The sequence below is a fragment of the Cervus elaphus genome, chromosome 5 (genome assembly GCF_910594005.1).
Source record: "Cervus elaphus chromosome 5, mCerEla1.1, whole genome shotgun sequence".
NCBI classification, from domain to species: domain Eukaryota; kingdom Metazoa; phylum Chordata; class Mammalia; order Artiodactyla; family Cervidae; genus Cervus; species Cervus elaphus.
This window is the reverse complement of record NC_057819.1, coordinates 130,969,576-130,995,635: the sequence shown is the minus strand read 5'-3', so window position 1 is coordinate 130,995,635 and position 26,060 is coordinate 130,969,576. Positions and strand designations below refer to the sequence as shown.

Sequence of the window (26,060 nt, the reverse complement as noted above, 5' to 3'; positions counted from 1 at the left end):
AAATGAGTATCATTTACCACCCCTCCCCACCATAACCTCTTATGGAGCCAAAGCCCAACCAACAGTATAAACATAGAACACCACGGGGAGGGGCCCTCCTTTTCCCTGCCCCTCCCACCACGTAATGGATTTCTCTTCTCACAGTGTGAAAAGGATCAGTAAATCATCGGGTCACCTATTGGTATGAAAGTCCTTTCATTTGAAGTCATTATTGTTTTTGCAAATTGCAAAAGAAAAATACAAAAGAGCTAATAAATCAAGAAAAAAAATTACAACAGGTTTTTATGAAGTATGGGCGGAGTGGAAAAAGTGATCTTGGCTTAATTAACCACACTTAGTCACACGATGCAGGAAGCAGAGGTTTTAAAAAGTCCAGTTGGAGCTGTTTCACACACACACACATACACACATACACACACACACACACACACTGTATATTTTAAGGTGTTAATTTCCATCACATCATGCTGGGCTGGGTTACCATGAAGAAACTGCTGAATCTTGACCTCCTTCTGAAATGTTAAAATCATACTCCCTCTCGGAAGGCCCAACTGTCAGGAAATAATTTCTCTGCACAGTCACAGAGGAGCATCTCTGTACAAGCAGCTGATGCTTGAGATCTAGGTGCACGTGGCCTGAGGCATGATTATCTGGTAAGTCTGGATTTCCTTTCTATCAGTAACATCTCATTTTTACCTCTCTTTGTTGACTCACACCATTACCTGCGCTTTAACCATCTGAATCCCTACAATCTTCTGTGTCCCGATGCCAACCACACCAACGCTGTGCCTCAAGTCAACCCCCCATCCTGTTGGACCATGACGTCTCTCCTTACCTTATCACGCAGTCAGCAGGTTATGATTGATACTGAACACTTGGTCATATACTGGAACACTTGGTTATTTCACTCCTTTACTATTTTATCTTCTCTCATGCCTCTTTCCTCATTCCTCCAGTTCCTGAATATACCCCTAAGGACTTTCATCTCTCTGGGGTGTGCTGGGACCAAGAATCATCCATGCACAGTAATAAGTACCATACTTGCAGAATGATGCAAGGTACATTCCTTAGTGAACTGAAGTATTATTATTTCAATTAGTGTATTCTAAAGAAGACAATCACACATGAGAATGGAGAGAGAGGAAGCCTAAGACTCAGGTTAAAGAGGGGTGGGCACTATATCCGTGAGGGTGCTCTAGAGAAACAGAACCAACAGGAGATTATGTTCATATTTATTTCTAAGGAGTTTGTGCAGCAGTAGTGGCTGGCAGGTTCAATATCTAGAGGGCAGTCTGAGTGCTAGACACCAAAGCAAGAACTGATGTTGCAGACTGGAGTCTGAAATCTGAGGTCATCTCAGCAGGCCGGAAACTCAGGCAGGATTTCTATGTTGTAGTTTTGAGACAAAATTCCTTTTCTCCAGGAAACTTTAGTTTTTGCTCTTAAGGCATTCAACTGATTGAATGAGGCCCACCCATATGATCCAGGGTCATTTCCTTTCCTTAAAGTCAACAGATTATAAATGCTAATCATGAATAAAATACCTTCAAAGCAACATCTAGACTATGGTTTCACTAAACAATGGGGCACCACAGACTAGCCAAATTGACATATAACTAAGGATCACAGGTTCTTTTATCATTTACTAAGATGCAGATACTGATGCTTTATATCCATCCACAACCCCCAGAGCAAAGTCTCTGCTTTCCTGCAAAAGACTTCTATTCAGTAGCTCCCTTTTGATGCTCATGATCACCATGACAACTAGATTTTTTTTCCTTTAAATATTTTTGTTAGGTTAATCTTGAATAATTTTTTTCAACTCTGTGGCCTTGTTTGGAGGAAATGTTGGCATCTAGTTGACCCAGGGAAGAGAGAACCAGAACCCAGAATGTATTTTGAAAATGGTTTTAAAATACACATACACACACACACACACATATATATATATATGTCCCCAGTTTGCAACAAAATTCATTCCATATGTATGTGTGTGTGTGTGTGTGTGTGTATAAAATCTTTTCTCTCTATATGAAAAGAAAGTGAAAGTGTTAGTTGCTCAGTCATGTCCCTCTCTTTGCAGCCCCATGGACTGTCCACAGCAAAAATACTGTCTGGGCAAAAATACTGGAGTGGGTTGCCATTTCCTTCTCCAGGGGATCTTCCCAACCCACGGATCAAACTCAGGTCTCCTGCATTAGAGAGAGAGTCTAAAATGGACAGTGTTAGGCTTGAGAAGCCATGCAGGAATAAAAACCAGTGTTGTCGCTCCATATTCACAGACAAAATTTAGCTGGAGTTACTTGGTTGAGTGCACAAAGTGTCATCCAGCCTTGAGTACCTAACAGAAATGACCAGGTATTATTACCCTTAAATCCCCAGACACGAGCATGTTGCCACTGGCTCTCATGCAAGCAGAGAGATATCCGTGCTGAGGTTGGTAGAATCGGAATGAATGTATGGAGGGAGAGGTCGGCTCAGCTGCTCAGCAGCAGAAACATCTCCTAAGAATTTGATGGAAATACTGAGTCTCAGATGTCACCCCAGATCTCCTCCATCAATATCGACATTTAAATTGGCTCCCAAGGTGATCTGAACACACATTAAAAACTGAGAACTACTTAACACATCCAGAGCCCTGTCTTAGGTAGGAAGAATTTCTGGTACCACTTCCCCTTTTCAGTTGTCTGGGTCATGTGCCGCCTTTACATTAGAATAAGGTTGACTAGCTCATCTCTGCTCTGTCTGATCATCAGTGGGGGACTGTACAAGATGGCCAGTGTCTGAACACTACTGCACTAGTAATATCCTCCCACCTTTCCTTTTGTTGGCCTGTCCCCAGGTAAATGGGGAAGCCCAAAAGAAGTAAAAATTTGACAGGACTCAGATCACAGTTTCCTGACCACGGTGGTTTGTATGTGTGTGTGTATTTAAATCAAAGCATCGTGGTAAAGTCTAAGGGAAGATGTGATTAGAGCTGAGTATCATGGACACAAAACAGTTGAGCTCTATTTTGGGGGGATTAAAATGGAAAAGGAAAAAACCATCAATAAGAGGGGGTTAATTTAGTGTAAATTTTATCAATATGCTTAGTCGTAAGTACCAATAATAAGTGTAACAGAACTTAACAATAGACACTGCATGCCTTAAGCAACTGTAAGCCAGAGACAAAAGGGAAAGGAACAAGGGATGAAAAATAAAATAATAAGACATGGGTAGCGGGGGAAAATAAAGGGAAAAGGACGAGAGAGTCTCATCTTATGCAACAACACAAGCGCAAGATGTAGAAAGGAAAAACATTCTCATTGATGTCCCAGGCCTGGAAGGAAAAAAAAAGAAAACAGGAGAAGCCACCGCAATGGGAAGCCTGTGCCCCGCAACCAAAGAGGAGCCCGTGTGCGGCAGTGAAGACCCAGGTGGCCAAAATGAATAAATAAATAAAATTATAAAAAGAAGAAAACAAAGGAAAAAAGAGGGAAGACTAATTTCAGTGATTGGGAAACTGTGAATAGTATTTTAAGGTTATCAGAGTGCAGCCAGGTATGATTTTGCAGGGCCAGGTGGGAACCGGAGGGAGGGGATGAAGAAGCCTTCCCTCCTGTCGGAAGCTCCCCGTGTTGGTCTAGCGGGGTTTGCTGCTGTCCACTTTCTGCAGTGCCCCCCCCCAAAAAAACAAAAAAAACCCCACAAAGTCTATTAAATCAGCTGCCTGTGGAGCTTTCAAGAGGGAGACTATCATTTTCAGAATGCTTGTTAACTGAAGGACATATTCCAAGGAAAATGGTCAAACTGCATAAAACTAGTCAACTTTCAAGAATAGCCGATGAAGAATCACCTAGATGACTTAATAAACAAACACAAATAAGTTTAACTTTTATAGTCTGACGTAGTGTCTTTTCTCCCAGGGGTTTCTAGGCAAATCTCAAAAGCTTGGGCAAAATACTAAGAGCTATTTCTTTGTTCATGCATTGAAAGTAGTAGTTTTTAAAATTTTTATATTAAAAAAAAAAACCTTTCTAGTTCAAGTACTTTAAGGCTCCCTTAGATAAATACATTTCATCATCCTATGTGATATGTAAGTTTCTCTACAAAGGGCAAAAAAGCAGAAACATTGTGAAAACCCATTGCATCATCTCACTAAACTCAAATAAAAATCTAATATTGAAAATGAGTTCAAAGGGTCAGATGAAACAGTTAATAATTCAGAGAATTTACAATGCTTGTAGTCTACTGATGAACAAACATCTTTTTATCCAAATCCTATAAATGTAAGGTCATAGGTAGAAGCCACCCAAAATATTTTTTCAGTTCTCTCAAAAAAATATGGTTTTAGTCACACAGTTTTCCTATGTTCAATTAATTTTTTCAACTAATTTTAAAACCAGATTCTATGAGATATGGATTTTGAAGTGTCAATACTTAAAATTACCCATTATCTATAAAGTTTGGATAATTTCCCCATTTGTATCCAATATAAATGTATTATACACTGTGTAAAAATCTCGTTTAAAAAAAAAACTGTCAAGTATTTTGAACATGAGAAAAGTTGAAAGAAAAGTAAAATTTGAGATAAACAATGAGACAAAGAAATTGATTATCTCCATTTGTTAAACGAAATTGTATTTCCAAAGAACAGAAGAGACTCTGAAGGATAAAATGGTTAAAAAAGAAAATGTGATAAAGGATAATAACACCCCAAGAGTCTGACGAAGTTGACATTTGAAAAGAAGGAAGCATTATAATAATATTAGAGAGACTGAACTGAAAATTTTCAACTAGAAATATAAAATTTCATCAGTCAACGGAGTCTTTTTGATGTCAATTATGTATTGGTGGTTTTAATTAATCATTTATTTAATATACCTTGTTTTAAATAGAGGAAATCACATAAGGGTAGCACTTTTTCAAAAATAGAAGTGAAAAAATAATCTGTACAAGTATCATAGTCCCATTGGAAACAGAAAATTCAAATAATGGGGAAATTTAGCTTTCTGAAAAATTAGTATCACAAAAAAAGATTTTGAAATGCAAGGGCATTTAGAACTAAAAGCAAAACAACTTTCCAACTGAAATTTGAACTTCAATTTCAATGGAAAATATAGGTCTCATTTTTCTGTGTATCCAGAGTCAGGGGAAAACTAGACTCAACATTTTTTTTTCTTTCTATACCCATAGAAATAAACTATTAACACCAAGTGAATTATTCTTTTTTTCTTTCTTTCAATGTATTTAATATAATTTTCTCAAAATTTAATGAAAGAGCTGTAGAATCCATACGCCATCCCTTTTCAAGAGCGCCTGGCCAAACACAGCTGTAAATTATAAAATAATGCCCTGCATTCATAAAAGTATTCACACATAAATATAGATAATATAACCACTGATCAAATGAGTCTTCCAGATAGATTACTTAAACCATCAAATATATATATATATATATATATATATATATACATATACACGCATCTATCTATCTATCATTAAGAAGCATTCTCTAACTCTTGACTTTTGAAAGCTATAGATTTTATCCTAAATAAAGTATTTCTTTTAAGTCCTATAGTGGCCAGTACTCATATTCCAAAGGAAGACTACTCAATTAAAAGCATAAATTGCTAAATGCAGAACCCTATCACGCCTTTTTACTATTTCCAAAATACCAGTTTTGCCTAGAAAGCCCCAGTACCCCTAGTTTGGAACAAAATTCATTCCTTAGGACCAATAAACATTAGGAACTTCCCCAACAGCATCATTTTCTGAAATACAGACCAAACTTAATCAAATATACTCAGGAAAAAAAAAAATGCAATGTTTTAAGAACTTAATTCTGAAAAACTAAAAGACCAGAGAATGTTTTTATTTAGTTTTTTTTTTTCTGCCTTTCTGTTAGATGATTTTGGTCCTGGTTTCCCTAGAATAGTCCCCATTTATGCCTCTTATTGGAGAAGGCAACGGCACCCCACTCCAGTACTCCTGCCTGGAAAATCCCATGGACGGAGGAGCCTGGTGGGCTGCAGTCCATGGGGTCACGAAGAGTCGGACACGACTGAGCGACTTCACTTTCACTTTTCATTTTCATGCAGTGAAATGGCAACCCACTCCAGTGTTCTTGCCTGGAGAATCCCAGGGATGGGGGAGCCTGGTGGGCTGCCGTCTGTGGGGTCGCACAGAGTCGGACACGACTGAAGCGACTTAGCAGCAGCTGCGGCAGCATGCCTCTTATCCCAGGGTAACTATTAACAATGCTGCTTTCTACGCTCAAAGTTTCTCGATTTAGAGAGTAAATTATATGGTTACTCACCTTTAAGCTGTATATGAGGTGTGGGTTAGGAATTCCTGAAGGTTAGTCTTTTATTTGTATAAACCAGCACTATACTCAATGAACAATTAAGTATTACTAAATTTGGTATAAAACATTATATGTGTGTATGCAGACATGGATACACCCAAATCCATAGGTTGTGGTAAATACATCTAAGTAAGAAGTAATGGAGGTAATTCAATCATAATTCTACTGCTACTCAGGGATAGATTTCTTTAAAGAAGATATTTTGGGGCACTATGAACATATTCCGTAAATACCATTCCTAACATAGCTCTAAGTTCATGCTGATTCAGTTATAAGATATTCAAGAAAAATAAGCTTCCTTACTTGATAGACATACATTTTCGATCAGAAACTGCATTTTCAGACTTGTTTCCAAATTTAAGCCTAGGTGGCTCTCATTTGATTTAAGAAAACATACACTCAAAGGGCACACATTTTTATTTATTGTGTTCAAACAGTTGTTTGCTCTCAACTTGTCTCCTCTCAGACCTCCCTGAGCACTTAAGGATGTCAACCTTCCCATGGTCATCAGTACAGTGCTTAGGATATTTTAGGCCCTTCTTCATTATTGTTGAATCGTAACATGAGTGAATGAGCAAGTGTAGCCTCATCTTTGAGTTTCTGTGGACAATTCTAAAGGCAGAGTTTACATGCTAGAAAAATAGTTGGCCGTTGTTTGGAAGGGGACGACCCTGACAATCATGTGTGAATTCTGGTATAATTATTTTTAAGTCATATTAACACCCAAACTTAATAAATCCAAATCTTATCCCAAACAATTACACTTTTTTTTTTTCATGAATGATTTCATTGTCTTGGTAGAAATGGATCTGAGCTAATCAGAAGCCCAGAGTGGGAAACATTCCAGACCTTTGCTCCTGAAAACATGACCCACAGCTAAGCAGCATCAGTGTGACCAGCTCGTTTATGAGAAAGGACCACACCCCAGACCTCCTGAGTCCAGATCTCCACAGAACCAAGACCTCCATGTACACGGGAAGTTAGAGAAGCACCACTCATAGTGTTTCAAGTTGGAATGTTCACAAGATGTGAGTCAAAACTGTGAAAGACAGAGAAGGAGGTTGTGAGGGATGAAACGAGGGATACAGATATTCCCAAGTGACACTTTCACCTACGAATGTTCTACAGTCCAGTGACGTAGACAGGTCTATTTAGATCAAACTGGGTGGATAAGAGTACAATTATCTTATAATTTTAGACAGATTACAGTTAGTGCTAGAATAGAGTAAAAACCAACAGAACTCTTAGAGAAAGACCAAAACATCAAAAAATAAAAAAATAAAGTATATACCTTTGGTTTTGTGTTCACGAATACACACAGGAGTCCCATTTCTCTCTCTCTCTCTCATACACACACGCACACACACACCCCCTACACTTACACTTCCTGCCTTCCTAAAAGGGGTTTGATGTGGCTGAAATATGTATCATGGCTCTTCTCCAGGTAGTTATGTTTCTCCTAATAATATACTTAGGCCCTAACTTCAATGCCCTCATTAGTAACTTGAATATCTTAAGGCTATCCATAGGGAAATAAATCTCAAATGAAAATAACTGCTTTTGACATGCCCTGACCTTGTTAACCTTGCAGGTAAAAGCTCACCAAGCAAATAAATGTCATGCCACTAATGCGAGAATCGGCACACAAAACACAGGGTCATGATGAGGTTCAGCTGCTGTTCTTTCTTGGGGAGAGATTACAGAGTTGCAGCGACCCTAGTGCGCAGAACAATCCACCTATCAGGATGAACCCAGGATACCAAAACCAGAACACACAACGTCCCAGGTGGAGCATTTAGGCTTAATCAACAGAGGGCGCTTCATTGACAGAATACTCACATCACCTTTGGTTGCATTTTAAAATGTGATCGGTCACTCAGTCGTGTCCAACTCTTTTGCGACCCTATGGACTGCAGCCCACCAGGCTTCTCAGTCCATTCTGAGAAGACAAAGAGAAGGCTCCCCACCCTACCTTCACAGCAATAAGTATCTAGATGAAGTCGTTCATGAGACAGTGTCTGATTATGCATTAATCTGTCAGTTTTCATCTAGACTTACTCTCAGCCCAATAGCCAAATGTCAATCTTTACGCTGTAACCAGTAATCACACACACACATGTTATCACAAACAGAGGACACACGCCGGATCTGCAGTGTAGAATAAAATTAACGAGGCTTCCCGTGCCTGTTTGCTGGGCATCCTCCCCAGACAGCCTTGCTTAAATAATGCTCTAAGTATGCTTTGCTAAAAAAAAAAAAGAACTGGCCCATGTACTTTGAACATTTGTGTCAGGTTTGCCCAGGAAGAAATGTACCTTAAACAGCGTTATTTAATGCAGTAAATTATTCTGATTTGATTCAGAACTTCATTATGCTGTGGAAGGCTGGCTCTCATCATCTGTCTGAACATAATGAGGTAATTACAAAAAATTAAAAATTCACCACTTTTTCTTCTACTCATAAAGTTGAAATCAGTTTTTCTTGTCTTAAAATAGTACACATATTTTTAACTATTAATACAAATATAGGCATCGGTTAGACAGACCTGGACATAGATGAGCCAGCAATGAGAGAGCATAGCTGTGGTTAGAAAAAACATGCATGTTCATGTGGCCATCCCTCAAACCAGTTAACTGGGCTTCCCCGGTGGCTCAGAAAGTAAAGCATCCACCTGCAATGCAGGAGACCCAGGCTCAGTCCCTAAGTGAGGAAAAGCCCCTGGAGAAGGGAATGGCAACTCACTCCAGTATCCAGAATCCCATGGACAGAGGAACCTGGCGGGCTGCAGTCCACGAGGCTGAACAGAGTCGGACACCACGGAAGCAACTAAACAATGACCAACTGCATTTAGAGAGTTTCATATGCGTGATCCATCCCTGATTTATTTCATAACGAGAGATGCAGAGTCCTAATACAGATGTAAATATACGAGTCTAAAATAGAGCCAGTCAACTTGTGTAGACATTCTTATTTTAAAACGCTGGCCCCCTCCCCATGAATGCTGATTCCAAAATGGCTTTATTATCCAGGAACTCAGCAATGTTACTGCTCAATCTTACCACAGACCAAATTATCAAATGAACTGATGCAAACTATAAAATGCAGACTTTTAGGGACATTGGCAAAAGCAGACACAATACCTTCTACCTAAGAGTACTAATTGTTTGAGGAAATGCTTTTCCTAAGAGAGTGGATGTTTTTTTGGACGGAATGGATAAACAAGCACGATGTATCCACGGGTGATTACAATAGGAGGTATCAGGAAGTTCCAGTTAAAACAGGCAAAAGTTATGATTAAAGCTGATTCTTTTGTATCAAGACCAGGTCTCTCTCTATGGGATACAGTTCAGTGCTTTCAGAAATGCATGTCTTAGTATTCACAGTTTTTTTTTTTTTCCCTAGATCTAGGAGACTGACATTATCCAGCAGCAAGTCATTTTCCAAATGTTAACTGCATTCTTTCAAGAAGGAGAAATGTTCACGAATGTAATGTAATTGTATTTTTTCAACCACTCCAAGCAAAGCAACGGCTTACTTGGGTTGGCACCTGTGAGACCAAATATTGTTTTTACTTAAGTGAATTAGCAATTATGGATCAGGAAAGAAATACTAGGACCAACCAAGACGTGTTGCCTAGCTTATATTTTCCCAGGTTGGGCTTACATGGGCCGACGGAAAGAAACTAAATTATATCTACCCTCGGGTTTTTTTCCCCTGCAACCCCAACTATTTTATAAAGGTAATTAGTACTTTCAGTAATTGGACCGCACACTCGCCGTGGCTTAAGTCCCAAGCTGTAGGCATTGCTACAGAATATCTTTGAGCCTTGATGGGCAAATGGTCACCTTACAAGAATTGTCAAATTTAATAGGATACTTAAGTTTCTGACTTAACATATTTTTCCAGAAGACAATGGCTGTCCAGTTGTTGAAGTTCATTGTAAGGGCTGCCTTCGGAGGCATTAAAGTAGGGAGGAGCAGGATACCAAGCTAATGGGAGCAGAAAATATCCACCATGCAGCGTTCACCATCTCACCATCTCGTTCCTATCGGGCATGCACTGCAGTGCCCGACGGGGAGTTCAGACTTTCCTGAATTAGAGTCATCCTACTCTCCTCTACAGGAATCTCTCTGGACGTGCCTTGGCTTGTCCTACAGAAGCAGATTCCCACGGACAGAATGAGCAGAGAGGGTCAACTGCAGGTTACAGACTCTTAGCCGAAGCTGACGGTTGCCACATTAGATGATAAACATGGCTGGCCTGATTTTAATTTTTCAACAGTATTATGCCAACATGAAAGCTTTCTCGGTTGCTTCTCTTGTTTTGTTATTTGTTGTTGTTTAGTTGCTCAGTCATGTCCGACTTTTTGCACCACATGGACTGTGGCCCGCCAGGCCCCTCTGTCCATGGGATTCTCCAGGCAAGAATACTGGAGTGGGTTGCCATGCCCTTCTCCAGGGGATCTTCCTGACCCAGGGATCAAACCTGCATCTCCTATATTGGCAGGCAAATTCTCTGCCACTGAGCCATCAGGGAAGTCAATATTAGGCCAATATGAATCTTTCTTGGCCGTTTCTTTTGTTACGTATTGTTACCTCTTGTAGTATTCTAAGCATCTGGAAAATTCTTAACAATCACCTTTTAGTGACCACCAAGAAGATAAAAACTTCTGCCATTTTTGCTTCAGATATCTCAAAAATATTCTTTAAAAAATATCTGAAAGAAATGTGGAAAAAGCATGACTCCTGGAACTGCCTCCTAACAGTAGGACCAAACCTCATTCTAGTCAACTGTGGTTAGACTGTGCATGTATACGACATAGTACACATGTTAGAGAGTACATATGATCATCATATAATGTCAGTTATGTAATATTATACATAAGACTCTATATTTAAAGCCATATTTTCTATATTTGCTGTTCAGTCATCCAGTCATGTCTGATTCTTCGTGACCCCGTTGTCTGCAACGCTGGTGACTCAGACAGGAAAGACTCTGCCTGCAATATAGGAGATGCAGGTTCGATCCCTGGGTGGGGAAGACCCCCTGGAGAAGGAAATGGCAACCCACTCCAGTATTCTCACCTGGAGAATCCCATGGACAGAGGAGCCTGGTGGGCTACAGTCCATGTGGTCACAAAGAGTTGGACACGACTGAGCGACTAACATTTTATATGTAACAGATGTTTAACTGCTGATAGAAGAAATGAATAAAAATAGAATAGTTTTGAACTACCTTGAACCATTTTACTGTTTTTATTGTTTGCTTTTGTTTGGTTGGTTGGATTGGGGTGTGGGGGCACTGTGCAGCACATGGATTCTTAATTTCCTGACCAGGGATTGAACCCTCTCCCCCCAGCAAAGGAAGTGAAGAGTCTTAACTCCTGGACCACCATGGAAGTCCCTTTTGCCCTTCATTTTGTTGGTTTGAAATCATCTCAGTTCTTCTCATTCTTTTCCCTCAATCCGCTGCCTGAGAATGAGTTACTTAAACCTCCTGTAAGCTCTCAGGGGCTTCCCTCGTGGTGTAGGAATAAAGAATCCACCGCTGATGAACAGGACACAGCCTGGATCCCTGGGTCGGGAAGATCCCCTGGAGGAGGAAATGGCTACCCACTCCAGTATCCTTGCCTGGAGAATCCCATGGACAGAGGAGCCTGGCGGGCTACAGTCCACGGGGTCACAAAGAGTCAGACAAGACTGAAGCACCTAAACAACAGCAAGCTTTCAGGAGCTGAGTGACGTGGTAGGCAGTTTTTCTTTTAAGAAGACAACATCCTGAATCAAGAGAGACTAAGCAAAGGAAAACAACAGAAAAAGAAGTGGTAAATTAATTTATGTTGTATCGTCTTTGGGTACTCTCTAAATTAGTGCTTCTGGGGCTTTTATTTTCCCTCAGCAGCAGTAAAACCCTTTCTTTAAAGAAATCATTCATAGAAATCAAACATATATAGAGCCTTAAAATAGATGCTGTTCAAGTTAAGACTGGGGGTGAGGAGTCCAGAGTCAACCTGGCCTGCTCCTGAGCCTGTTTTGTGAGACACACAGTCAGAAACTACTGCCCAAGCTTATTTTAACTATAATAGTTTAACTCCCACTAATCTTTTCGGTGAGTGATTTCCCCCCGTAACCACACTTTAGAATCACCTAGAGAGATTTTTTAAATGCCTGTGTTTGAGCCTCATCTATAGCGATTCCATTTTAATTGTTCTGGAATGGGCCCTAGAAATCCAGTGCTTTCTTAAAAGCTCTACAAACAGTTTCAATATATAGCCAGTTAGTTTTAAGAAACCCTGCCAGAACTCTAAAAAAATAATAAATGTGGAGCCTCGCACTGTGCGATTTTAACTTCCTTGAGGACAGAGACTATATACGCCTTTTGCTGCAGTCAACATCGGACTCCGTGAAAGAATGAGAGACAATGCCGCAGCCAATCAAAATATCCGAGAACACTAATTGGCCTGTGGCACGTGCAGCTTCCCAGGGTGGAATCAAAGGGCTTTCTTCCTCCTTCACCCTCCCTACCACCATTCACACGCCAGGTGCACGCGAATCACTGTGTCCTCTGAGTCTAACGAGGAAGGCGGACATCTCAACAAGTAAATAAGTGTTTATAGGATCTAGTAAGTGTGAAAAATGAAAGGGAGAACCTGGCACCCAACCAGCCTGAAAGACTTGGAGATGCTTCCTAGAAGGGACCCCTGAATTCAGCACAGACGCCTAAGTAAGAGGGTATGCTGCTGCTAAGTCGCTTCAGTTGTGTCCGACTCTGTGCGACCCCATAGACGGCAGCCCACCAGGCTCCTCTGTCCACGGGATTCTCCAGGCAAGAGTACTGAAGTGGGTTGAAGAGGGTATAGACACAGGAAAGTCATGGAGAGAGAGAGCGGGGGAAAACCAAACCGATTACTCTGAGATATGGTGTCCTGTTTAAATAAAAAATCTAGAGAGTGACGGCAGAAGATGGAGAAAGGAAAAGAAGGATGAGCAAGGGCTGGGAGCACCCAGGACAGCTCTGTACTCTCATGAGACACTCAGCGCTGAGCGGACAGTAGCCGAGACCTGCTACACATTCAAACCCAAACATGTGTAAGAAGCACCTGAAATGTTGGCTTCATTCAGCAGACCTGCGGTGGGGCCTGAGGTTCTGGATTTTTGGCAAACTGCAGGTGATACGGATGCAGTCGGTCCACATATTACAATTTCAGTAGCCAGGTCTAATGGTTAGCACAATAATTCCACGTGGCTTCATTCTTTCAGGGGCTGTGGTTTATTACCTAACTTTTTCCTTTTTCCTAACTTCCTTTATTTCCAATCTGCACTTTTTGAGATTCAGTCACTGATGTGTTCTGTGAAGAGACTGATATACAAAGCCTGCGTCGATTCTTGCCATTACGTGACACACAGCGATCCTTTTCATCTACCGGCGTTTGCTGTGTGCTAAGTCCGTTCAACCCTGCAGACTCTGTGCGACCCCATGGACTGTAGCCCGCCAGGCTCCTCTGTCCTTGAAATTTCCCAGGCAAGAATACTGGAGTGGGTTGCCATTTCCTTCTCCAGGGGATCTTCCCGACCCAGGGATCGAACCCGCACCTATTGCATCTCCTGCATTGGCAGGTGGGTCCTTTACCACTAGCACCACCTGGGAAGCCCTAGTCAGTTACCCAAGTGTTTACTGGGCTCCCCTGAAGCGGCCAGCATGGGGCTAGCCATCTCTGGGGACATAACAGAATTCTAAGATACACTGTCTGCCTTCAAGGAGCTCACTGCAGACTTGAGAAAGGATGGCCATGCATAGCACACGTGTTATGACAAAATGTTTACAACAAGACGTCCCCTGTAAGACTTAACAGCGTTTGAGAAGAAAAGGAAATCAGTGAATCCGGGACACGCAGGGAAAACATCCCTCGATGGCGCCCTCTAGCTTCAGCTTGGAGAAAATATTGTGGAAAACCTGGCCCACCCCATCAACTGTATTTGAGAACCATGATGTTTTGTTTTGTTTTTTTCTCTAACTGTTCCAAGAACATAAAGGGGCTAAAATTAACCAAAATAAGGCCATCTAGCCATTTGGGATCTTCTTGGGCAACTGGAGCTGGTGATGAGAGAGAGGGTGGGGGCTACTCTGCATACCTCCCTCCCCCAACCGTGAGCATCTCCAAGCCACGGAAAGTGCGGACAAAGGCGGATTCTGTTCAGCGGCTCCCCGGGACCGGGCTCCAGACGCATAAGTAGCTCCTTGGCGTGTCCCTCCGGCCCTGCCATACTATTAATTAGGCTGCCGTTGTTTATTTTGAGACGTTTAACTAGAGACCTTGAGAGAGGCCTAGGCTCCTGGCTTGTCCCCGTCCCTCCCGAAGTGTGGGAACCTTTGTCTAATTGGATTGACTGTACGTGTAGTGATCATGGCGGAGCTGAGCTCTCCGGGAGCCGCGTAAGCCACGGACATTCACATGGAAATTAGGTCAATTACACAGCGTCGCCGCGGCTAATGATTGCACCTGCGGCGCCGCAGCAACCTCCCTTTAACTCAGTTTCACAAACAATTACAAAGAGCAGCTGCATTCGTTTCCACAGTTAGAGTTAAAAAATCTGTAATGATCCCCAACAGAATAGGGGCGCAGGGGGCGAGGGTGAGGGAGAAGATTCTTCCGGTTCAGATGGCCCTCCCCAGCCACCTGCTGATGGTGCTAATCCCGGGGGGCCCCCCTGGGCACAGACGGGGCAATCACAATTAGCTGTCGCCGGTCCTGTTCTTTGCCCGCCCCCCACTCCCCCCACCCCTTCAGACAAGAGATTAGAGTTTCTCATCCGCCAAGATTCATTAATATGGTGATGGAGATTGATTAAGGGTTAAGGTTCGCAAAACTCCAGAACACAAGGTCATTCTAAGTGGCCACACTGGGCGAGTCAGTTCTTCAGAGCATCAGAAGCACACACACATCTGTATCTCTCTCTCCACAGAGCTTTGTTATGGGTGCGTTAGTTGCTCAATCATGTCTGACTCTTTGCGATCCCATGGACTGTAGTCCCCCCCCCCCCCCCCGTTATGAGGGATCAAAGTAAAGTGAAAGTGTTACTCTGTCGTGTCTGACTCTTTGAGACCCCGTGGACTGTAGCCCACCAGGCTCCTCTGTCCATGGGATTCTCCAGGCAAGCATACTGGAGTGGGTTGCCGTTTCCTTCTCCAGGGGATCTTCCCAACCCAGGGATCAAACCCAAGTCTCCTGCATCAGCCGCAGAGTCTTTACCATCTGAGCCAGGACAGATGAGGGAATGGCTCAGCTGACTGTGGAAGCTGACAAGTCCCAAGATCTGTGATCTTTGAGCTTTAGACCCAGGAGAGTCATTGGGGTTGGTTTCAGTCCAGCAGGACTGAAGCCCAGCAGGAGCTCGTGTCCCAGTTTGAATCTAAAGGCAGGAAGAAAAAACAAACAAAAAGCCAAAATGACAACAATGATGTCCCTGGTTAAGGCAGTCAGGAGGAGGCGTTCCCTCTTATTCGGGGGAAAGTCAACCTGCCTGTTCTGTTCAGTCTTTCAACTGATCGGAGGAGGCCCACCCACGACAGGGAGGGCCATCTTCTTTAAACATCAAACTCACCCAGAAACACCCTCCTGGAAAACATAATGTTTTCCCCAGTGATCCGCAGCCTGGTCATCTTTGACACGTAAAATTAACCATCACCCAAACCAGTCCCCACATTCTGGGAGGACGGCTTGGAAGCGGTGCTACTGAGTAAGACCCAAGGGCTGTTGCTGACCCATCTCTCTCCCCCTTCCCACCACCACTCTGTCAAGACCCCCTGTCTCTCTCTCCCCCCGTTTTCTCTTCTTTCCTTCTCTCTGTCCTGGGTCCCCTTCCTCCCGTCTGTCGTTACCCCCACAGGCACTCTTTAGGAAGATCAGGAAGACAGGAGCCTACCAGAAGTGCCGCTTGCCACCTCCAACCATAACTGCACCTCATGGAGCCGAGCTGGCCTGACGCGGACCTCGCCGATGCACGTTCCGGCCCAGCCTGATTGCACAGAGAATCTCTGCATTCATGTCAGTGATGCCAGCTGAAGAAACCCCAGAGATCCCAGGCCACACTCCTGATCCTCTTGGGTTGTGAGAAACAGCTTATGATACACGTAAAATGACTAGTCCCGTGACTTTCTGGGGCTGCAGCTATAATTCTGAGATCTGCATGGGATTTCCCGGCGGAGATTTGGAACGATAATTGACTGTGGGCAAAGTCAAATATGCCCACAGATACTGAAATATTTAAGGAATGTGCTTCAGGCTCTAAAGGCAATTCTGAAAAGTGGGGGGGAGGGAGGGTCCAAAATGCCTGTGAATAATAAACTTTAAAGGGGCTGGGTTGAAGGGGAAGACACCCATGGGGATGCGTAGCCGGTGATGTTTCTTAAAGGAACTAGATTTCTTTACCTCTTGTCTCTGTTCACACCATTTTGTCCACAGAAGGCAAGAGCAGGGGCAGACTTCCTAGGCACAGTCTCTAGTAGCCACTGGTGATTAGCAAGGCAGCTAGAAGTCATGTTCTTACTGCTCTGATCTCTCAGTACAACATCAAACCAGCTTCATATGGCGGGGGGAAGATGGGCCAGAACTGAACTTATCTCAGAGAAACGTCATCCACATTCCAGCCGCCCCCTCCGGAGGGCTCCACACAGCAAGCCCTGCTTGAGAAGGCTGGGCAAAGCCCTCTGTGCTTGCTGCGTCCAGACGGAGGGGCGGGTTGCAAGGGTGAGGGCCACCCAGGAAAGGAAAGTGGTATTTTCCTCCTCGCCTCTCCATTCTTCTTTCTGAGGGTCCATCTCAGGTGTAAAGGCAAGTCAGTGTGCTTGCCAGGTGCAAAATAGACAAGCACAGACAGATCAATGGACTTTAGCAAAGTATATTAATTTCCTGTTCTTTGACTTTCAAGACACAAGCTGATTTGACATCATGCTGGGCTTCCCAGGTGGTGCAGCGGTAAAGATTCTGCCTGCCAGAGCAGGAGACGCAAGTTCGATCCCTGGGTCAGGAAGACCCCCTGCAGAAGGCAGTGGGGACCCACTCCAGTCCTCTTGCCTGGAGGATCCCAGGGACAGAGGAGCCTGAGGGCTGCAGGCCAGAGAATCTCCGAGAGTCTGACACAACTGAGCTTATGCTCAAGTGCATGCTGAGAACAGAACACCCTGTCTCCATTTTGGGTCAGTCCAGAACAGACAACTGGGCTTCTTCTGAAAATGTTCATGCCTGGAGTTGTACTCACGCCCCACCTCCTCAGAGGCTAATGACAAATAATGCTGAGCCCAGGCTTCCCAGGCAGCGCTAGCAGTAAAGAACCCGCCTGCTGATGCAGGAAACATGAGACGTGGGTTTGATCCCTGCGTTGGGAAGATCCTCTGGAGGAGGGCATGGCAACCCACCCCAGTATTCTTGCCTGGAGAATTGCATGCACAGAGGAGACTCGTGCAGAGTCGGACACAGTTGAAGTGACTTAGCACACACACATGCACCTACAGGAACCTAACCTCAGAAGGTGGTGTTATCGCCAGTCATGGTTTGCAGAGAAGGGGAAACCCAAGGCATGTGTGATGGAAGGTGTAATATGGGCACTTAAGTAAATTGCACTCAGGGTAGAAAGCACAGAATTGATCTAACTTCTGGCAAATGTTAGATGCTAGGACTTCGCCCGTCTTCACTCACAGGGGGCACCCAACTGGTGTCCAGCCATCTCTGTGCTGCAAACGTCAGCTCCCTAGGGGTGCTGACATCAACTCCCTGATGGAGTTGAAGCATGGAGACACTGAAGCACGCTCAACACACAGATGCCTTCTGTTATCACCAGCAGCTCTAGGATCATGTTTGCTAAATGTATGAAAACCATTTATAGTCAGGACAGCTTGAAAAAAATAAACACACACACACAGCCTGACTGGAACATTTGGGATAAAAAAGAATCGCAGAAACATAATATAAGTTTTAGCACTTAAGGGGAACACACATGCACTTTAAAAGGATGCCCTTTGGTTTAATTTGGATTCTTAAAAACAGTTCATCCAAACAAGATTTCTGTTTACACTTGGGGAGGCTCATTGGACTTGTTCTGTTTTGCAAAGCGCGATGTTTCTGTAATATGTTTTGGTGGCATCGTTTCAAGTCAAAACAAGGAAAGTAGTTCTCAAAAATAAAACCAGAGGCCAGCTAAATACAGATTTGCTAAGTCAATTGGTCGTTTGCTTATTTATACTGCACTTTTTTCCCTCCCTCCTTTGGGAATTTGTATTAAAACACACACACACATACACGCAGGACAGTCTCGTGGGGATTAGAAAGGAAGGGAGCACCACGTCCTCTGGTTCCTGTGACAATTTGATGGAGCAAGTGTGTAGATACATAGATACGCATATTTAGGAACCAGACTTATATATATATATATATATAATGTTATTCTTATAATATATGAGACATGTATATCAAATATATGACATGTATCATATATATGAGACCTATATATGTTTGTGTATGTGTGTATATATGTGTGCTGTATGCTAGCTCACTTCAGCATGTCCGACTCTTTGCAACCCCATGGACTGTAGCCCACCAGGCTCCTCTGCCCATGATATTCTCCAGGCAAGAATACTGGAGTGGTTGCCATGCCCTCCTCCAAGGGATCTTCCCGACCCAGGGATATATATATGTGTGTGTATGTATGTGTGTGTATATATATGTATATAGATATATATATACATATAGATATAGATTTTTATTGATTCAAAGAAAAGAGAGTAGTTAAAAGCTGAGAGAACATTTAAAACATAAAACAAAAAGACTTTCACCAGGCCTTGCCTGTTCAAACATGCCATCTTTCTTTTTCCCCCCTTTCTTTAAGGGAAAAATCTCTGAAGCTGATTTGCAATTGTTAAGTTGATCTGTGGCCTAGGGGGGGTAAAGAAAAAAAAAAGCCACCAGAACCTTATAGAAATGAAGGAAATTACACAGACATGCCCACCCCCAGATTTAACGTTCCACTTCCAAGCGGTTTGGAACACACGAGAGAATGGGTTGTGCTTGGAAAGGAGAGGCAGGCCCCAGCACCATCTGGGAGAAGCGTCGCTGTGAACACGGGACTCTGAGGGTAGCCGGGGACGCTCCTAATTCAGCCTGGCAGCAGCTCAGTTTCATTATTAAAAACATTTTTATTCCCTTTACCAGAGTCTGCAAGGAAGAGAAGAGCACATACATGTGTGTGTGCGTGCGCGCTCAGCTGTGTCCGACTCTGCAATCAGAGGGGCCGTAGCCCCCCAGGATCCTCTGTCCGTGGGATTCTCCAGGCAAGAACCCTGGGGTGGGTTGCCATTTCCTGCTCCAATATGTATTTGTAGGCTGAGAATATCCATAAACTGAGGATTCATTCAGTGTGTTCAGGTTCACTCATTCACTCACTGGACAACTACTTGTGGAGCACCTAGCATTTCAGTATTCGTGTCTGGAGAGTCCCGTGGACAGAGAAGCCTGCTGGGCTCCGGTCCACAGGGTCAGAGAGTCAGACACGACTGAGTGACTGATGCTACGGACATCAAGTCCTCGGTCGTAGCTCTGACCTACGGCGACGAGGAGCCTCTCCTCTCAGAGTCACACTCCGGAAGGTGTTGGCAGACCACAAACACATTAACAAACAGGCATGGCAACTGTAGATTGTAGTTTTTATTAACAGATCAAAAGAGAGAGACATAATGGAGGCAACTGAGGAAAACTGCAAGCGACGCTTTTATCTAAGTCCGTCTTACTAAGACCGGAACACAAGATGGGACCAGCCAAGCTCATGCCTGCAAAGACTCCCCAGTGTCTACCAGATAGGTTTCCAAGCTCTTCCTGGTCATTCAAGCTGTCTAGCTTGTGATCTGACCATCACATAGCCCTCCAGCCTCAGCCCCAACAACGCTTCATAAAAACTCTTGGTCCAGCCCTAACTAGGGCTCTGCGTTCATGACCTCATGGTTTCTCACACTGTTCTAACTTCGTGGACTGCTTCTTCAACCCACGTTTCTGTGTCCAAATCTTCCCATCCTTCCAGAGCCTTGGTAAACGCCCTCCTCTCCACAAGGTCTTTTTTCAAACTGCTTAGGTGACTTCCCTTCCTGGAATGCCCATCTCAGCGTGAACATACCTTTTCTCACATGACTTGGTAATCTTTACCTTATACCCTAGTAATTTACATGTGTCGCCTGTTTCTCTTTATTGAGAGCAAGTTCTCCATAGATGGCTATCTATTCTTTTTGTGCTAACTGTTGTTTTCTCTCCCGGTTTCTTGCTGAAAGTTTTGCCAAGTGCTCCATAAATACCTATCACATAAACAACTGAATGAAAGCTGATCGCTAAATAGAGAAGGAAAATGAGGTGTGTGTGTGTGTGTGTGTGTGTGTGTGTGTGTGTGTGTGTGTGTGCGCGCGCGCTCATGAACACAGTCAGTGGAGGGCTAGCTTTGATGAATTGGGGTAACAGTGGAGTGGGGAACAGCCCAGAGACTAAGATCACTAAATAATCATACTTTAAAAAATTGTTTTCTGCTCCCTTTTCATTATATTTGTCATCACCACTCAGTGTTTGAGTCAACCCAGTGGAATTCAGTGTTAACACGGCCAGCCAAGTTCTCTGGTTGGTGCTGATAAAAGCAGGCGGGTTTGCTTAGGGGACTGGGAATTATTTCCGGCCATAACGCCAGCCAACGGTCTATCTCTGTGAATGGAAAAGCCGGAGAAGTACATCCTCCGTGCCGCGGAGCGGAAGCGGTACCTTTCCAGGGAAAGGACCCCGCGCGCCTGAGTGACCTGGGCTCTTCCTTGCTGAATGCTTTGCTGAAGAGCATGCTGAAGCCGTGGTGTCTCTCAGCCTTCTGCATTTCTCATCGTAGGACACAAACACCAGAAAGGGCCTTGGGGAATTCTCCTGAGGAATCTGAAGCATTGAGAAGTAGAGTAATGGGCCTCGGACCTCACTGGTAGATTCGGGACTCTCAACACGATCCACGGTGTATTTTGACACCACACTGTCTTAATCTCCATCATATCATCATTTTAAACGAGGAGAGTCCTCCCCACCTCCCTGTCATGCTGTCTTTTAAGGATTTAGACAAATTGCTTCTAGGGGAAAAATAATCCCCTAATTACCAAGTTATGCAAATGAAAAAAAAAAAAACCCTCAGAAAACCCTCCTGATGAAGCTTCACATCATGTCTGGCTCTAGGCCACCCAAAACAGAGGACGTAGGTGGTGTTTATCTCTTCACGTCTCTTTATGTTTCAAAATAACTGACTTTCAGGAAGAACCACAACTGAAGCTGTCCCCAGCATCGCTCAGAGGGAACCGGGTGCAACGAGACGCTATGGGAAAGTGAAAAGAAAGAAAGAAAGACGGTGGGGGGAAGGCACGGATGCAGAGCAGAGCCAGGAAGGGGACAAGGCTGGAGGGCAGGAGGGTTCCAGCAATAACAAGAGCTGACATTTGTTACATGTTAATTACACGGCATTGTCTTGTGGAGGTTAAATCAATCAGAAATTTCCTGCACAGCTAAGAAAACTGGAACCCGTCTGTGGTTTGCCAAGTCACGTTAGACGCTGTCTCGGGACAGAGTCAGACTGCTCGGGCTTTAATTCGTTCTGGGCAGGAGAAACGAGAAACCACTTCTTCAGCTGAATTAGGATGCGTCAGTGCTGTCCGCTAGCGTGCTCGTGGTAATAAAAAGCGCTGTTACAGCCGCCACTTTCTGAAGGTGTACCGTGTACCAGGTGCTTTTCTAAGCACCTCACAATAGACTCTTACTTGTTTGAAACGGAATCTGATTCAGTCAGTTGCTATTATCTCCATTTTAGAGAAACGGAAACTGGATCTCAGAGAGGTGGAGTAAGCACCCAAGATCACACAGAGGGTAAACACCACGCTTAGACCGTGAGCCCACGTTTGTCTCACACAAAAAGCTCAGTATGTTATACCTAATATACTCCAGTGCACACATTTATGTATCCAGCTAATAACAGATGATTTCCACTAAGCACCAGTGAGACACTTTTTAAGGGCAAAATCTTATAGTGTATCTACTTTAAAAATGTTGATTTCTATGACTGTTTTCTATGATCTCCTGGAGAAGGAAATGGCAACCCACTCCAGTATTCTTGCCTGGAAAATCCCATGGACGAAGGAGCCTGGTGGGCTACTGTCCATGGGGTCACAAAGAGTCGGACATGACTGAGCGACTTCACTTCACTTTCACTTTCTATGATTGACATGATCCTTCCCAAGAGTGAAGTTGTTTTGAATACTTAAATTGTAAGTCCCTCATGAAACATCCTGTTGCTTTCTTTATTGAAATAATTTACAGATAGTCAATACCACATTCATGCAAGATTAGTAGAGCCATAAGTGGTTTTAACTAAAGTTATCTCTTTACTAACACTGGTTTGAGTGAGATAATCAGAAAAGGAATGGCTGGGACACACATTGGCTTTTGAGGTCTATGTCATGAAAACCAAGTCACAGATCCCCAGATTCATGTTTGTTCATTTTTTAACTATTTTGAAGTTTAACTTTTCTAAGAATGACTTTCTGCTGATTCTCTGCACCAAAGGCTCCATACTCCTTCACCCTGTGATGCTTCAAACTTCATGATGTATCCTTGGTTTAGTTCAGTTCAGTTCAGTTGTTCAATCATGTCTGACTTTTTGCAACCCCATGAACCGCAGCACGCCAGGCCTCCCTGTCCATCACCAACTCCCGGAGTCCACCCAAACCCATGTCCATTGTGTCGGTGATGTCATCCAACCATCTCATCCTCTGTCGTCCCCTTCTCCTCCTGCCCTCAATCTTTCCCAGCATCAGGGTCTTCTCAAATGAGCCAGCTCTTTGCATCAGGTGGCCAAAGTTTTGGAGTTTCAGCTTCAACATCAGTCCCAACAATGAACGCCCAGGACTGATTTCCTTTAGGATGGACTGGTTGGATCTCCTTGCAGTCCAAGGGACTCTCAAGAGTCTTCTCCAACATCACAGCTCAAAAGCATCAATTCTTCGGTGCTCAGCTTTCCTTATAGTCGAACTCTAACATCCATACATGACTACTGGAAAAATCATAGCCTTGACGGACCTTTGTTGACAAAGTAATGTCTCTGCTTTTTAATATGCTGTCTAGGTTGGTCATAACTTTCCTTCCAAGGAGTAAGTGTCTTTTAATTTCATGGCTGCAATCACCATCCGCAGTGGGTTTGGTTTAGTTAGGGCTAAGCAATTAAAAATAATCAACAATTAATTTATTGCACTATGCTTTATGACCACATCAATTGTGGTCATATGACCAGCCTCAGATTCAGAGATGTTAAAATGTAAGGAACATGTCTATCCTGGAATCCATAAAATATATTTACATGTTTGTTTTTTCCCCACTCCTGATGTGTCTAGATACTGAATCAATAGGGTAAATTAGCATAATGACTACAGTGAGGCTAGAAAGTGTTTAATTTTGGATTTTAAAAGGTGATCATGAGGGTGGAAATCTGTGTCTTAGAAGGGTTTTGAGGACACAGAATTATTTCTGTTTACCAAAGTGGGATGATGAAGGTCCTTGTCAATTCTTGTTCATTCTGCTGACTACTTCCATTAGGGAGAGGGTCAGAGATGCTCAGTTAAAAAAAAATGGAATTGCTGTACTTCATTTTCATTTACTTATTTATTTTAATGTCATATTTTCAAGGCTTCTAATGCCAGAAACAGGTCTTTGAGATCAAAGGAAATACTCTGTGAAAACGATCTCATAGCTACAAAAATTAAAGCCCCATTTTGGTAAGATCTACTTACCAAAGGTTGTTGTTGTTATTGAGGTTATCTGTTGCCTTTTTGAAGGCTGATGTCCTAAATAAATTCTTGTCAAGGAGAAACAGTTGACATATCCCCAACTCCCTCTCATATTTTGTCAGTCTGGCCCCCTATGAATCAACCACAGGTCGCTTTCTCATATTCCCTCGAGGCCCAGGCTGACTTGGCCCCATCCTTCCTCCTTTGTGGGGAACTGGCTTCCAGCAACCCAACGACTGCAGAGGCCCTTTAATTGGCTGCCTGATAAATGACACGCTGTATTCTTTTTACGGGGATAATTCCCAGGCACCCGATTGGCTACATGGAAATGACAGTTACCGGAGGATTACTGGCCGGACTAGAGCCTTGCTTATTAACCGACGCAGGTGGGACTGGTATTTGTCAGCCTAAATTTCCTTCTGCATTCATCTTTGTTGTTGTTAGCAGACCTCTGGCTCACATCAAGATGTTGAAAGTGAATTCTTAAGCATGCACCAAGCCCGAAACTTGGTTTTTCTCCTAGGCAATGCTGTTATAGACAACGGGGGGGGGGGGGGGGGGGGGGGGGCGGGGGGGAAATCTGCACCATTATCCAAAAGAATCAAGGCTCCAAAACTGATAAGGAAAAGTCAGTTCTGAAGTCACAGAGACAGGGAGTTTAATAACATAAGCTTTCAGATAACTAGACATGTAAATCCCAAGGTCAAAGTGATTGTGTCACTCTCATGACACCGCCAGAGGATCAACCCAGTCTTGGCATTTCCTTTTAGATCACGTGCTTGGAAGACACTTGTCTTTTTCCTCTGGGACAAGCAGAAATTCACTCATCAGGAGGTAAAGAGTTTTTGCTCATCTGCTTACACAGATTATGGCCTGTTTTTCTCCCATTTCTAAGGATGAAGTAGTTTGACACATCTTATTGCTGTAATACTATCCACCACTATTATACTTTCTTTTTTTCTAAGCCTATCATATACACTTTGCCTTCCAGCAACTGACAATATCGGTTTTACATGCATGCATGAAGGGCAACTAAAATTTGGCAAGAGGTTACAAGTGAGCTTTTTTAAAAAAATTTTTTCCATTTGGAGGAGGATGGCTTTGAACTATTTCCACAGTTCCCTTTAAAACAGGCATGTGTGTGGCTTGGCCGTGACATAAACTAAATGAGCCCTATGCATGCTTTCTATGAGTGTGTGCGGCTCGTCCTGGGTCTGGCCCCCATTTGCGAGTGTGTCATCGTGACACACGAGGCCGCCTGCACCTCGCAAAGTGCTCGGCCCTCCCTTATGATCGCTTCATCTTTCCAGGGAGGCGAAACGCCACTGTGAGGATCAATGTTAAATTATACCTTTAAGAAAGCAGATTCTTAAGCAAAAGTGGGGAAAGAGCCAAATTTGACTGACGCCCACTCAATAATATATTTGTGCTTCAGTTACTCTTGCTTTTGACACTTAATTTCTTCCATTTCACAGAGTCCCCATGACCATTTAAACTAGTCCGAGTTCTTAATTGCAGTGCCTTGTCTGGGATGCTCTCTTTCAATATTACTGAGGTTCAAAAGTATTTCTTGACACTTCTTTGGTTCATTCGACCCCTTCCTTCTAATCAGATCTGAAGTTGCTATACAGCCTAAGATTGAGGGCAAGAGGAGAAGGGGGTGACAGAGGATGAAATGGTTGGATGGCATCCCTGACTCAAAGGATATGAGTTTGAGCAAATTCAGGGAGATAGGGAAGGACAGGGAAGACTGGCATGCATGTGGTCCATGTGGTCGCAGGGAGTCAGACACGCCAGAGCAGCTGAACAGCAATAGAGACAGAATAGCAACCTGATTAAATATATCTGCAATGTTACATGAAAAATGATAAGTCATGAGTTATTC

The 26,060-nt window shown here is 43.4% G+C and overlaps 1 long non-coding RNA gene across 1 annotated transcript in view; it reads right to left on the bottom strand.

Moving 5' to 3' along the window:
* Positions 1–16,457, bottom strand: part of LOC122695595 — a 102,803-nt gene extending 86,346 nt beyond the window's left edge. Inside the window, exon 1 of the long non-coding RNA XR_006341431.1 lies at positions 16,270–16,457. This is a non-coding gene — a long non-coding RNA (uncharacterized LOC122695595). The remainder of the gene's footprint in view (positions 1–16,269) is intronic.
* Between the last annotated feature and the right edge of the window lie 9,603 nt (positions 16,458–26,060).